Source organism: Hypanus sabinus, chromosome 6 (assembly GCF_030144855.1).
Source record: "Hypanus sabinus isolate sHypSab1 chromosome 6, sHypSab1.hap1, whole genome shotgun sequence".
Classification (NCBI taxonomy): Eukaryota; Metazoa; Chordata; class Chondrichthyes; order Myliobatiformes; family Dasyatidae; genus Hypanus; species Hypanus sabinus.
Window position 1 is genome coordinate 166,702,151 of NC_082711.1, and position 13,105 is coordinate 166,715,255.

Genomic DNA, 13,105 nt, shown 5'->3' on the forward strand with positions numbered 1-13,105 from the left:
TGTTGGAGTCAGTTGTTAAGGATGAGGTTAAGGAGTACTTGGTGACCCAGGACGAGATAGGAGAAAGTCAGCATGGTTTCCTTCAGGGAAAATCTTGCCTGATTAACCTGTTGGAATTCTTTGAGGAGATTACAAGCAGGATAGGTAAAAGGGATGAAGTGGATGTTGTATGTTTGGACTTTTAGAAGGCTTTTGACAAGGTGCCACACATGAGGCTGCTTACCAAGGTACAAGCCAATGGTATTACACGGAAGTTACTGGCGTAGTTGGAGCATTGGCTGATTGGTAGGAGGCAGCGAGTGGGAATAAGAGCATATTTTTCTGGTTGGCTGCCAGTGTTCCACAGGCATTGGTGTTGGACCCACTTCCTTTTATGCTGTATATCAATGATTTAGATGATGGAATAGATGGCTTTGCTGCTAAGTTTGCAGATGATATGAAGATTGGTGGAGGGGCGGGTGGTGCTGAGGAAACAGAAAGGCTGCAGAAGGACTTAGACAGATTAGGATCAAGAAAGTGGCAAATAAAATACAGTATTGGAAAATGCATGATCATGCACTTTAGTAGTAGAAATAAATGTGCAGACTGTTTTCTAAATGCAGAGAAAATACAAAAATCTGAGCTGCAAAGGGACTTAGGAGTCCTTGTGCAGAACACCCTAAAGGTTAACGTGCAGGTTGAGTCGGTGGTGAGGAAGACAAGTGCAATGTTAGCATTCTTTTCAAGAGGTCTAGAATATAAGAGCAAAAATGTGATGCTGAGGCTTTATAAGGCACTGGTGAAGGCTCTCCTTGAGTATTGTGAAGAGTTTTGGGTTCCTCATCTAAGAAAAGATGTGCTGGCATTGGAGAGAGTACAAGGATGATTTGCGAATGAAAGGGTTATTATACGAGGAACGTTGATGGCTCTGGGTCTGTACTCGCTGGAATTTAGAAGGTTGAGGGGGGATCTCATTGAAACCTTTTGAATGTTGAAGGGCCCAGACAGAGTAGATGTGGAAAGGATGTTTCCCATGGTGGGGAGTCTAGGACAAGTGGATAGAGGAGCGTCTGTTTAAAACAGAGGTGCAGAGAAATTTCTTTAGCCGGGGGTGATGAATTTGTTACCACAGGCAGCTGTGGAGGCCAGGTTGTTGGGTATATTTAAGGCAGAGATTGATTGATTCTTCATTGGACACATCATCAAAGGTTACAGAGTGAATGCCAGGGAATGGGGCTAAGAAAAAGAGAAAAGGATCAGCCATGATTGAATGGCAGAGCAGATTCGATGGGCTGAGTGGCCTAATTACACTCCTATGTCGTCTGGTGTTGTAAGTATTCACCCCCTTTAACATGACAAGCCAAATCATCACTGGTGCAGCTAGTTGGCTTTAGAAGTCACATAATTCGTTAAATGGTGATCACTGTGTGCAGTCAAGGTGTTTCAACTGACTGTGGTAAAAAATCACCGGTATCTGGAAGGCCCAACTGCTGGTGAGTCAATATCCTGACAAAAACTACACCATGAAGACAAAAGAACACTTCAAGCAACTCCATGAAAAGTTTACCGACAAGCACAAATCAGGAGATGGATAGAAGAAAACTAACAAGTCACTGAATATCCCTTGGAGTACATCTGTCAATCATCAAGAAATGGGGAAAAAAAACATGGAACAGCTGTAAATTTGTCCAGAGCAGGCCCTTTTCAAAAACTGAATGACCGTGCAAGAAGGGGACTAGTGAGGGAGGCCACCAAGAGACCTATGACAACTCTGGAGGAGTTACAAGCTTCAGTGGCTGAGAGGGCAGAGACTGCGCATACAACAACTGTTACTCGGATGCTTCCCCAACCAGAGGTTTATGGGGCAGTGGCAAAGAGAAAGCCACTGTTGGGGAAAAGAAACTCAAATGAAATCTTAGCTAGAGTTTGCCAGAAGGCATGTGGGAGACTCTGAAGTCAGCTGGAAGAAGATTCTATGGTCTGATGAAACCAAAATCGAGTTTTTTGGCCATCAGACTAAATGCTTTGCTATGTTTAGAATGTTAACACCACGCATCATCAAAAATATAACTTCTCTACCATGAAGCGTGGTGGTGGCTGCATCATGCTGTGGGGATGCTTCACTGCAGCAGGCCCTGGAAGGCTTGTGAAGGTGGAGGGTAAAATGAATGTAGCAAAATACAGGGAAATCCTGGAGGAAAACCTGATGCAGTCTGCAAGAGAACTGCAGCTTGGTAAAGGATTTGTTTTTTCAGCAAGACAATGACCCCAAGCATGAAACCAAAGCTCACAGGAATGGCTTAAAAACAACAAAGATAATGTCCTGAAGTGGCCAAGTCCAGACCTCAATTCTTTTGAGAATTTGTGGCTGGACTTGAAAAGGGCTGCTTATTCATGATCCCCGTAAAAATCTGAAAGAGCTTGAGCAGTTTTGGGGGGAAATTGCAAAGCTGATAGAGACCTATCCACACAGACTCAAGTCTATAATTGCTGCCAAAGGTGCATCTAATAAATACTGACTTGAAAGGGGTGAGTAAATATGCAATCAATTATTTTGTATTTAATAATTGTAATAAATAAGGGTTAAGGGAGGAGGGTTAAGGGGAGGGGGAGGGTTAATATTATTTTTCTCACTATCATCACATTTATTCTTTGTAATTTTCTAAAATTTAATAAATAAATATTTTTTAAAAAATAATTGCAATAAATCTAGACCTATTTGTAGAAATCTGTTCCCACTTTGAAATGGAAGAGTCTTTTCTGTTGACCAGCGTCAAAAAAGCCAAATTAAATTCAATATGATTCAATGTTGTAAAACAATAAAACATGAAAACATTCCAAAGGGGGGGATGGGTGCATACTGTTTATAAGCACTGTATATTCAAACTTTAATAAGCCTCCCATTGCAAGTGATCATTGGGTGAGCTACCAGGGGGCTACTGCCTCTTGTTGAGCTATTCCTTACAAACTACCTAGAAAAGGAGCTTTGCAAGAGAAAAAAATACATTTAGCCTTCAGAGGTGTTGAGCATTACAGTATACGCAAAAGGTGCAAGTCAGAACAAGCTGGGGGTGTGCATTTACTTTCATTTACTGACCTGTACTGTACAGGTACAATCCTGTCTTCAAGGATTAAACAAGGATCTTTCTGAGACTAAACTACTGCAATGGTGTCTTATAAATAGGTTGCCTTAAATACATATTTAACAAAATAAAGGGCATAGTTCATATTTTCTTTATACTTTATTGTGACTATACACTGTGTGGTCAATTTATTAGATGCACCTGTATGCCCGCTCATTAATGCAAATATCTAATCAGCCAATCATGTGGCAGTGATTCATTGCATAAGAGCATGCAATCATGGTCAAGAGGTTCAGTTCTTGTTCAGACCAAACATCAGAATGGGGAAGAGATGTGTTCTAAGTTACTTTGACTGTTGATTGATAGTTGGTACCAGGTGGGGTGGTTCGAGTATCTCAGAAACTGCTGATGTCCTGGGATTTTCATGCACATCATTCTCTAGAGGTTACAGGGAATGGCGCAAAAAAATCAAAAAGCATCCAGTGAGCGGCAGTTCTGCACGTGAAGACACCTTGTTAATGAGAGAGGTCGAAGGAGAATGGCCAGACTCTCTCAAGCTTTCAGAAAGGTGACAGTAACTCAAATAACTATATGTTACAGCAATAGTGTACAGAAGAGCACCTCTGAGCACTCAACTTGTGAACGTTGAAGCTGATGGGCTATAGTGGTAGTAGATCATACCAGGTTCCACCCCTAAACCTAATAAAGTGGCCACTGAGTCTATATTGTGTTTCTGTTCCATGAATTATTTTACTGGTTTAACTGTGGTGAAAAGCTGGACACTGAAACTCATTCATTTTACCTTCACATGATGAATTTCTCGTCTTGACTAGTGACACTAAAACCAGCAACTCGAGGCACATTTCAAAGCTGGGTGGGTGGCCAGCTGTTTGTCGAAGCATAATTCGAGCATTGAGTGATGGGCTAAAGATGGCTGTTCAGTGACAAAGTCCTTTAAAATTTTTGAATGAACTACAATATTTCTGCCCTGCTAAAATCTGGTCACGGTATAGACAATCTTGATGTGTTCCACATTTTGCTTTGTGTAAGTGGACAGCTTAAGGATAAACCTCTTCTGTACATACCCAGATTAAACCATTCTAACAGCAAAAATCTGCAAATGTTGCAAATCTGAAATAAAAATAGAAAATGCTGAACGTATTTGGCTGAGTTTAGCATAGTACGGCCATGAGTTCACCATGGTCTGATATCCCTTCATATCTCATACATGCTGTTTGAATTTGGAATAATGGAAATGTTCTGGGTCGGGTGTGAGGGCTTTCGGGAAGAAGTTTAAATTGGAGACATCCACAATGCATGCTACTTTGAGTTTTCAGCAAATCACAAACAGCAACAGGAAGAATGAACATCGGTCCACACAAAGCTGCCACCTCAGAAGCAAAATACTGTGGATGCTGCATCGGGCTAGTATTTGCGTGCTTTGATAATCAGTTTACTTTGTACTTCAGATTCAGAATCAGCCAGGCTGTCCTGGCCAGGCCTGTTGGCGACTCCATAATACTCTCTGAATTGGCCTGGCTAGCTATTTGTTACTGGGGCAGGAAGAGATGGGCAATAAATAGCCAGCTGTACCCAGAAGCCAAAAACAATGAGTCAATAACAAAAAGCTCCTGGGACAGAGAAACGTGCCTGAGATGGTCCAGAACTGCGAAGAACTTGCAGCACTTTCCCGTTCTTGGCATAAAATGACCTTAAGCGGTTGAAGGTGCAAGCTGAATTATGGTAAAAACAGAAGGTAATTTAACATTTTGGGTCAACAAACTTTAATTAGCGCTTTTTCTCTCTCCAGGGATTCTGGGTATTTATTTCTGGGCTGGAGGGACTCTAATCTTTTATTTTTTGAGGGAATGAACTGAGGGAATGAATTTTTTGAGCATCTTTTGAGGGAAATGAACCGTTGACATTTCGGGCCGAGACTTTTCATCAGGACATCTCAGCCTGAAATATTGACAGTTTATTCCTCTCCGTAGGTGCTCCCTGACCTGCTTTGTTCCTCCAGCATTTTGTGGACGTCGTTCAAGATTTCCAGCAGAATCTTTTGTGCTTATTTTCTTTCATTCCTGTTTTTACTGCAATCGTTGAGAATCTTGAAATATTTTGCTAATGAAATGATTCATTTTATTTGCCACCTGTTGATCGAATCGTGCAGTGAAGTGTGTTGTTTGTATCAAATCAAATCAGCAAGAACAGCCTGCAAATTTCACCACGCCTCCAGTGCCAAACGTAGCACAGCCTCTGCTCACTAACCCAAACCGTTTATCATTGGAATGTGGAGGAAAACCCGGGCACCCAGAAGAGACCTGTGTTGTCACGGGGAGAATGTACAAACTCCTTACAGACTGTGTTGGGAATCGAACCCCCATTGGTGATCCACGTAAAGCAATTCCCATGTTACAGTGCCATCCCGTACGCACTTCAAGATAAATTAAAATATTTCTTCTATCAAACTGACTGTCCTTGTTATGATTCAGTTCACTCCAAACTGAAAATAAACGTGACCTAGCCAGGGAAGGTTAATTTGCTGTGATCTGATACAGTTAAAATGGCTCAACAACTACACATCTAACTGAATATTGGGGGGGGGGGCAGCGGCTGGGGGGTAGGTTAGATTTCTGAATGAATGTAACCAAGGCATCGATGCCTACAAACTGGGAGAAGAGTAGCACACACACAAAATGCTGGTGGAACTGTGCGAAAAGAATTCCTTTTGTAGGATTGGCTCCGGCCGCAAACATTCACTGGAGCTATATTTACTCACGGTTAGCAGCGCAGTCTGGGTTAAGGCTCAACAATGTGATACAGTCTAAATTTAATGCTGGAAAAACATGGGATGTAACAGGGGTATTAAACATTTTAGGAGAGCAGTGTAAAGAGGCCTTTCTTGATTTCCCACCCGGAATTCAGCCTAGTGAAGGGCACCAAAGACAACTTGCCTTTTCTTCCTTGTTTGGTACATAGAACATAGAACAGTACAGGCCCTTCAGCCCACAATGTTGTGCCAACCCTTTTAACCCTCTCTAAGATCATTCTCTCCTTCATAGCCCCAATTTTTCTATCATCCAGGTCCCTATCTATGAGTTTCTTAAATGTCCCAATGTACCTGCTTCTGCCCCCAGTTCTGGAAATGCATTCTCAAATGCCGCTAATCTATCAGAATCAGGTCTAATATCACCTGAATATGTTGTGAAATTTGTCGTTTTTGTGGCAGCAGAACCATAATAATAATGACAACTGTGAATTACAATTAGTGTGTGTGTACCTATGTATATATGTATGAAATTGTGAAATAAGTACTGCACAAAAAGTTGTCAGATAGTGTTCATGGGTTCAATGTCGATCTGTCTTTACCACCAACCCCTGGCAGGGTTTCCATACATTCACCATCTTCTGGTAAAGGAACATCCCCCCCCCCTATACTTCCCTCCCATCACCCTAAAACCGCCTGGGTTTCACCTGGAGCAGACTGCATTGAGGACTGCTGGAGTAAGCACTGGCTCTTGGGACTGTGCTTGGACTCTTGGTTGCAATTGAACAAAGCTGCCTAAAGTCTTGTGAACATACTGTGTTACCTTTGATAAGGTGGCAAAACGCTACCTGCCCAGTACTGTCACCAGATGCAGTGGAAAGTGTTGGAGAATGGAAACGGAAGTCCCTTGATCACCCGTGGTTCTTGACGGGTTTCATCAAGCCCTGGATTGACAATTCAAATGCACAGTATCGTAAGAAACTGCAGAGAGTAATGGACTCAGCCCAGTATCCCTCCCCAGCATCAATAGCACGAGAGGCATTGCCTTAAGAAGGTAAATGCACCTTCAAAGATGCCCACCATCTGAGCCATCACAGCTACCATCAGGCAAGAGGCACAGGAGCTGAAATCCCACACCACCAGGTTCAAGAAAAGCTACCTTCCTTCAACCATTCAGTTCTTGAACCAACCTGCACAACCCCAATCACTATCTCAGAGTACCATAACTATGACCACTTTGCACTACAATAGACTTATTTTTTGCTCTAGCTGTTCTTTCTTGTATAGATTTGTATAGTCAGCGTTCGATTTGTTTTTCTTGGGGATATTGTTCATCTGGTGCTGATGCAAGTACATTTTTCATTGCATCCTGTGCGTCATGGAATTCCGATTCAGATTTATTAATCATATCTACAATACATGGAAGCATACAGAGAAATGTGTCGTTTGCGTTAACAGCCAACACAACCTAGGGAGGTGCTGGGGGCAGCTTGCCATGCGTTCCAGCACCAACATAGCATGTCCATAATGCTCAGTTGAACAACACAAGCAACTAAACAACAAGAGCAAAGCAAGCCTCTTTCCTCCCTCCCACCCACACGTTGGACAGTCCACTAGCTCCAGGACTGGCCTCCAGACTCCATGTCGGGCCTCCAAATCCAGGTCGGGGATCCAACTCCGGGGTAGGCCTTCAATTCCAGGACAGGCCTCCAACTCCTGGATAGGCCTCCAGACTCTAGGTCGGCCCTCCAACTCCAGCTCAGGCCTGCAGACTCCAGGACAGGCCTCCAGCCTCCAGACAACAGACTCCAGGCTCAAGTCACCAGGCTTTGGCCATCAGACTACAACTCACAGACTTCCAACTGACCTTCGTGCTTGAATTTTTGGGACGTAGGACAAAAAAGCCAACCCCAACTAATGGGGTAATCTGACCAAATATTTTATCTGACTCCACCGGGTGCTTCTCCTACCACATCTCCAAGCAACCAAGGAAGACTTTATGGTCTGTTGTTTTTTAATGTGCTAACATTGCTGGAGGTGCCCATCCAACTCTTCGAGTGAATCTGGGACGAGATATACAGTTAAACAACAGCAATGAGTTGTATTTGCTGTTGACCTCCTTTCTGGACCTCGGCACCTTACTGGCCACCTATCTGCAGTTTGTTATTGTTTGGTATTGGCTGAAAACTGCTGTCAATTCTGGAACAGCGACAGAAGTGAAGAGAAGTTGCAAAAGACTTGGTTACACCCGCTAGGAAAAACAGATAACTTTTACCCCCTCACCAGTTGTTTTTTACCCCCTCACCAGTTGTTTTTTTACCCCCTCACCAGTTGTCATCTGCACCCTCCTTCGGATTAGTAGATGTACTCTTGCATTCACGTTTTTGTCCCAGAACAAAAACATGTCAAGTTCTTGAAATCTGACTGATAAAAAGAGGCGCAAATGCTGAATTCAATAATCAATGTTTTTCCTACACAAAACAAACACAATCAAAATCAATCCATCAAGGCCATTTACAGAGACAGGTGTGTAAACAGGATTGTTGGGGACCCAAGTCACCCGAACCACAAACTGTTCCAGCTGCTACCACCCGGGAAACGGTACCACAACAGTCCGGGACAGCTTCTTCCACCAGCCCATCAGACTGATGAACTCATGCTGATTCAACTGTATTTCAATGTTATATTGGCTATCCTGTTTTACATAATATTTATTATAAATTGCACATTGCACATTTAGATGGAGACATAACGCAAAGATTTGTACTCCACGTGTATTTGAAGGAAGTAAACAGTAAAGTCAACTCAATTCATTGGAATTGGAAGTGGGCAGCACAGTCACGTAGTGGTTAGTGTAACGCTATTACGGCACCTGGGTTTAATTCTGCCACTCGCTGTAAGAAGTGTGTACGTTCTCCCTGTGACCACGTGGGTTTCTCCAGGGCACTCTGATTTCCTCCCACATTCCAAGGACGTATGCATTAGTAGGTGAATTGGTCACACGGGTGAAGTTGGGCGGTGCAGGCTGGTTGCACTGGAAGGGCTTGTTACCGCGTTGTATCTCTAAATAAAAAAGAGAAAATAAATATTCTGTGAAAAACTTCCGTGCTCCATCTGGGCACAACACGCCATACATAATTATATCGAGGTAGTGAGAGCAAAGAGATGATGTAGAATGCAGTGTTGTGTTTGCAGTGAAGGTGTAGTACAGATATACAGGTAAAGTCCAAGGGCTATGACAAGGTGGACTGGGATATCAAGAGTCCTCCCCTTCAGGTTACTTCATCCCTCCCCCTCCCAGTTTATGGATGTTATCACCAAGTACAAGGTGCTCTCAGAAGTCTGCTGATTAATGTACTCACACAATCTGGCTGGTCTTCCACTGAACAAACACAAATGGAGGGGCCAGCCACCAACCCAGCATGGATGCCACGCAACACCACCTCCAGTGTTTCCTCTCCTGGACTGCTGCAACAGGCAAGTCCGTGGCTTGAGACCTAGATGTCACTGTTGTTCTGGAAGGAACTCCACTGGAAGACACTCCTTCTGACTTTGTATTTACAATGCACTTCCTTTATCTTAAATTTATTTTATTTTTCTTAAGTGTGTTCAGCCTGCTGGATAACTGGATGAAAGTGAGACCAAATTGTCTTTCCTACACACAAAACGCTGGAGGAACTTAACAGGTCTGGCAGCGTCTGTGGAGGGGAATAAACAGTGAACGTTTTGGCCCAAGGCTCTTCATTAGCATTGGAAAGGAAGACTAGATGAAGCCAGGTAAGGGGGAAGGTGGGTAGATGGTGGGGATGGGAGAGGTTGAAGTGAAAAGCTGGGACTGATAGGTGGAAAAGATAAAGGGCTGAAGAAAAAGGGATCTGATAGGAGAGGAGAGGGGACCATTAGAGAGAGAGAAGGGGAGGGGGACCGGAGGGAGGTGCTAGACAGTGAGAAGAAAAGGAGGGGTGAGAAGGGAGCTGGAATAGGTAGAGGAAAAAGAGAAAGGGGGGGGGGGGTGAGGAGAAACAATGACTGGAAATGAGAGAAATCAATGTTCACGCCGTCAGGTTGGAGGCCACTGTACGAAGTATGAGGTGTTCCTTCTCCACCCTGAGACTGGCCTCATTGTGACAGCAGAGGGGGCATCGACTGACATGTCAGAATTGGAGTGGGGAGCAGAATTAAAAGAGTTGGTTAGTCTCCCAGGGGGCAGTGCTGGTTATCAGAGTTGAAGAGAATTCAGCAGAGGAGGAGAACATGGAAAACATAAATTCTGGTTGAGCTGGTGAAGACTAATCACTGAAAAGCCCACTGATCTGTCTTTGTGTGCGATAAATGTGTTCTGACCTGTCAAGATGAGTGCTCCACTAATCATACGGCTTTCCAGATGAAGCCAATTAAGATGCTGTTGCGCCAGATGGAAGAACTTGCTTACATGTACTAGTCACTGCCCTGCTCCGGTGCCTGCCTCAATCCATTTTAATTTAAGATGAAAGTAATTGGGTTTGGGTCGGGTGGCAGCAGACTGCTATCTGTTTAAAACGTTTCCTTGCAGAGCAACGCGTGGGCAATCATAAATCAAAAAAAAAAAGAACCTCCTTCACAAATACTTCTTGACCCACTACTGTCAGGAAGGAGGTACAGGAGCATCAGGATTCTGACTGTCAGACTGTGAGACTAATGGATACCCTGCCACCACCGAGATCCCGTCACTGGGACAGTGAGCAGTTTACTGTTTACCTGTGTGGCACCCCACATGCATTTTGAAATATATCTTATTAACTTATTTGTGATAATACTTTGTTTTAAGTGCTGTGTGTGATATATGCTTTGTGAGTGCACCTTGGTCTGGAGGGACGCTGTTTCTTTCAGTTGTATGTATGTACAGCCGGATGATAACAAACTTGAACTTGGAATTTTTAAAATGCTAGTACAGTGCGGTAATCAAAAACATGATTAAGGTTTGTTGTTTACTATGACCATTTTGTGTACCATCTTAGCGTATGGTGAAATTGGAGAGCAGTTGTGGCATTCCTAAGCAGAAGTTTCGCTCCCTTGCCAGGAGAGCATTTGATGCCTCTGGAGAATTGCCTGAATACACACCCATCTCATTACACCGCTACAGCAATCCCCGTGCACCGATGCCATTCATCAGCTGCACCAAATCCGGGTTAACACGACTGAAGGGCTGCCACACTGTTAGAGGAGTCACTTTGTGCTTCAAGTATTCAACACTTTGCTGTCTGGACAATATAGTAACTCAGAGTATAGGGTCACAGAGTCATACAGCATAGAAACAGGCCACTCGGCCGACCTGTTCACAGCCCTCTCCAAATCCTGTCCTAGTGAAGGGGCTCGGAGTTTCAGCCCAAACCAATGTTACTGTACCAGCCAAACCTCTTCCCCTGACTCCATCTAACTCCATCAGCTTGTCCTCCCACTTCTTTCTCTCTTTTGTAAATAATGCAAAGCGTTTGGATCTTAGCTGGAAAAAAAATATATATCCGAAGACCCACTTTACAAAATTTGCATTTACGCTTTTTTTTACATCAGTTAAGCTGTGTGTGGGCAATGTAGTTTGTAACCTTACTGTGTGTTTTGCTTGTAAGGCCGTAGAAGTTAAAAGCAGAGGCTGCACTCAAAGCACTGTATGAGCGTCTTGTCTCCGGGTGGGTACAGTAATAGGATGTGTCAGTCAGTGGTGTGACCAGGTGATCCAGAGGCAGAAACCAGCTGAAAATCTGCACAGTTGGCCAGGAATGACTTTGAACACGCAGGTAATGATACTGTCCTTCTTACATCCCGCCGTTGTCAGACCCCTGAACGGATTTCTCACAGCGAAAAGCTGAACAGAAGAACTGTTGAAAGTATCCTGACTGGTTTCATCATCACCTGGTACGACAATTCCAATGTAAGGATCTGCACAGATTAGTGGACTCAGCCCAGTGCATCATGGGCACCTCCTTGCCCACTATTTTGTCATCTGCAGATGGTGCTGCCTCAGGAAGGCAACCAATTGTTTTCAAAGCTCCCCACCGCCTGGGCCACCTTCTCACAGCTACCAATGGGCAGGACGTACAGAAGACTGAAGTCCCACACCACCAGGTTCAGGAACAGTTACTTCACTTCAACCGTTCAGTTGTTGATTTTATTTATTTTTTTATTTAGCAGTACAGCGCAGGGCACACCGCTCCAGCAAACCCCAACAAGCCCAATGAACCCTGACCTAATAACGAGGCAATTTAAGGACACCAATTAACCTACCTGGTGTGGCTTTGGATTGTGGAAGAAAACCAGAGGACCCAGAGAAAACACTTGCATTCCAAGGGGAGGACGTACAGAGACTCTTTATAGAGCAACACTAGCATTGAACGCAAAACTCTGGAACGTTCTGAACTGTAATGGTGTCACACTAACCATTATGCTACCATGGCTACCACATTGAGGCAACCATAAAAAATCTGAATCACGACATTAGTATACCAACATCATAACCACTTAACTGTGTTTTCCTACGATGGGGCTTATTTTTTTGTTGTAATTGTGTTCTTTCTTGCATAATTTTGTACAATTTATGTTTTTCCTGTGAAATATCCTGTCTCCAATGAACAGCGCTGTAAGGATCTGTACAGAGTAGTGGACGGCCCAATGCATCATGGGAAGATCCCTGCCTCCATATTGCCATCAATAGAAGGCACGAGGCAAATAAGTTTTTTATTCCACCTGTGCAGACATGTACTACTTGTGAATATACCAATGTGCTTAACAGTTTTGAACTCTTTATCTCCAAAACTACCTTGTCATGACTCTTGTGTGTTATTTCTCTACCTGTGCTGCACTTTCTCAGTGATTTTAACATTATGTTTCATGTTCTGTTTTCCTTTGGTTGGAATGATCTGTCTGGATGGCATTCAAACAGAAACTTTCTCGGTGCATTTTGGTGCTCGTGACAATAATAAATCAATTTACCAATTTTAAATACTCAGCAGGTCAAGCAGCATCAGTGGAGAGAGAAACAGTATTAACAAGTCTGATGACTTTTCCTTAGAATTAAAAATAATTAATTGTCAAGATGCTGCCTGACTGCTAGAAACTTCCTGCACTCTCTGTTTTTACAACACAAACAAAATGCTGGTGGAACACAGCAGGCCAGGCAGCATCTATAAGGAGAAGCACTGTCGACGTTTCGGGCTGACGAAGGGTCTCAGCCCAAAACGTCAACAGTGCTTCTCCCTATAGATGCTGCCTGGCCTGCTGTGTTCCACCAGCATTTTGTGTG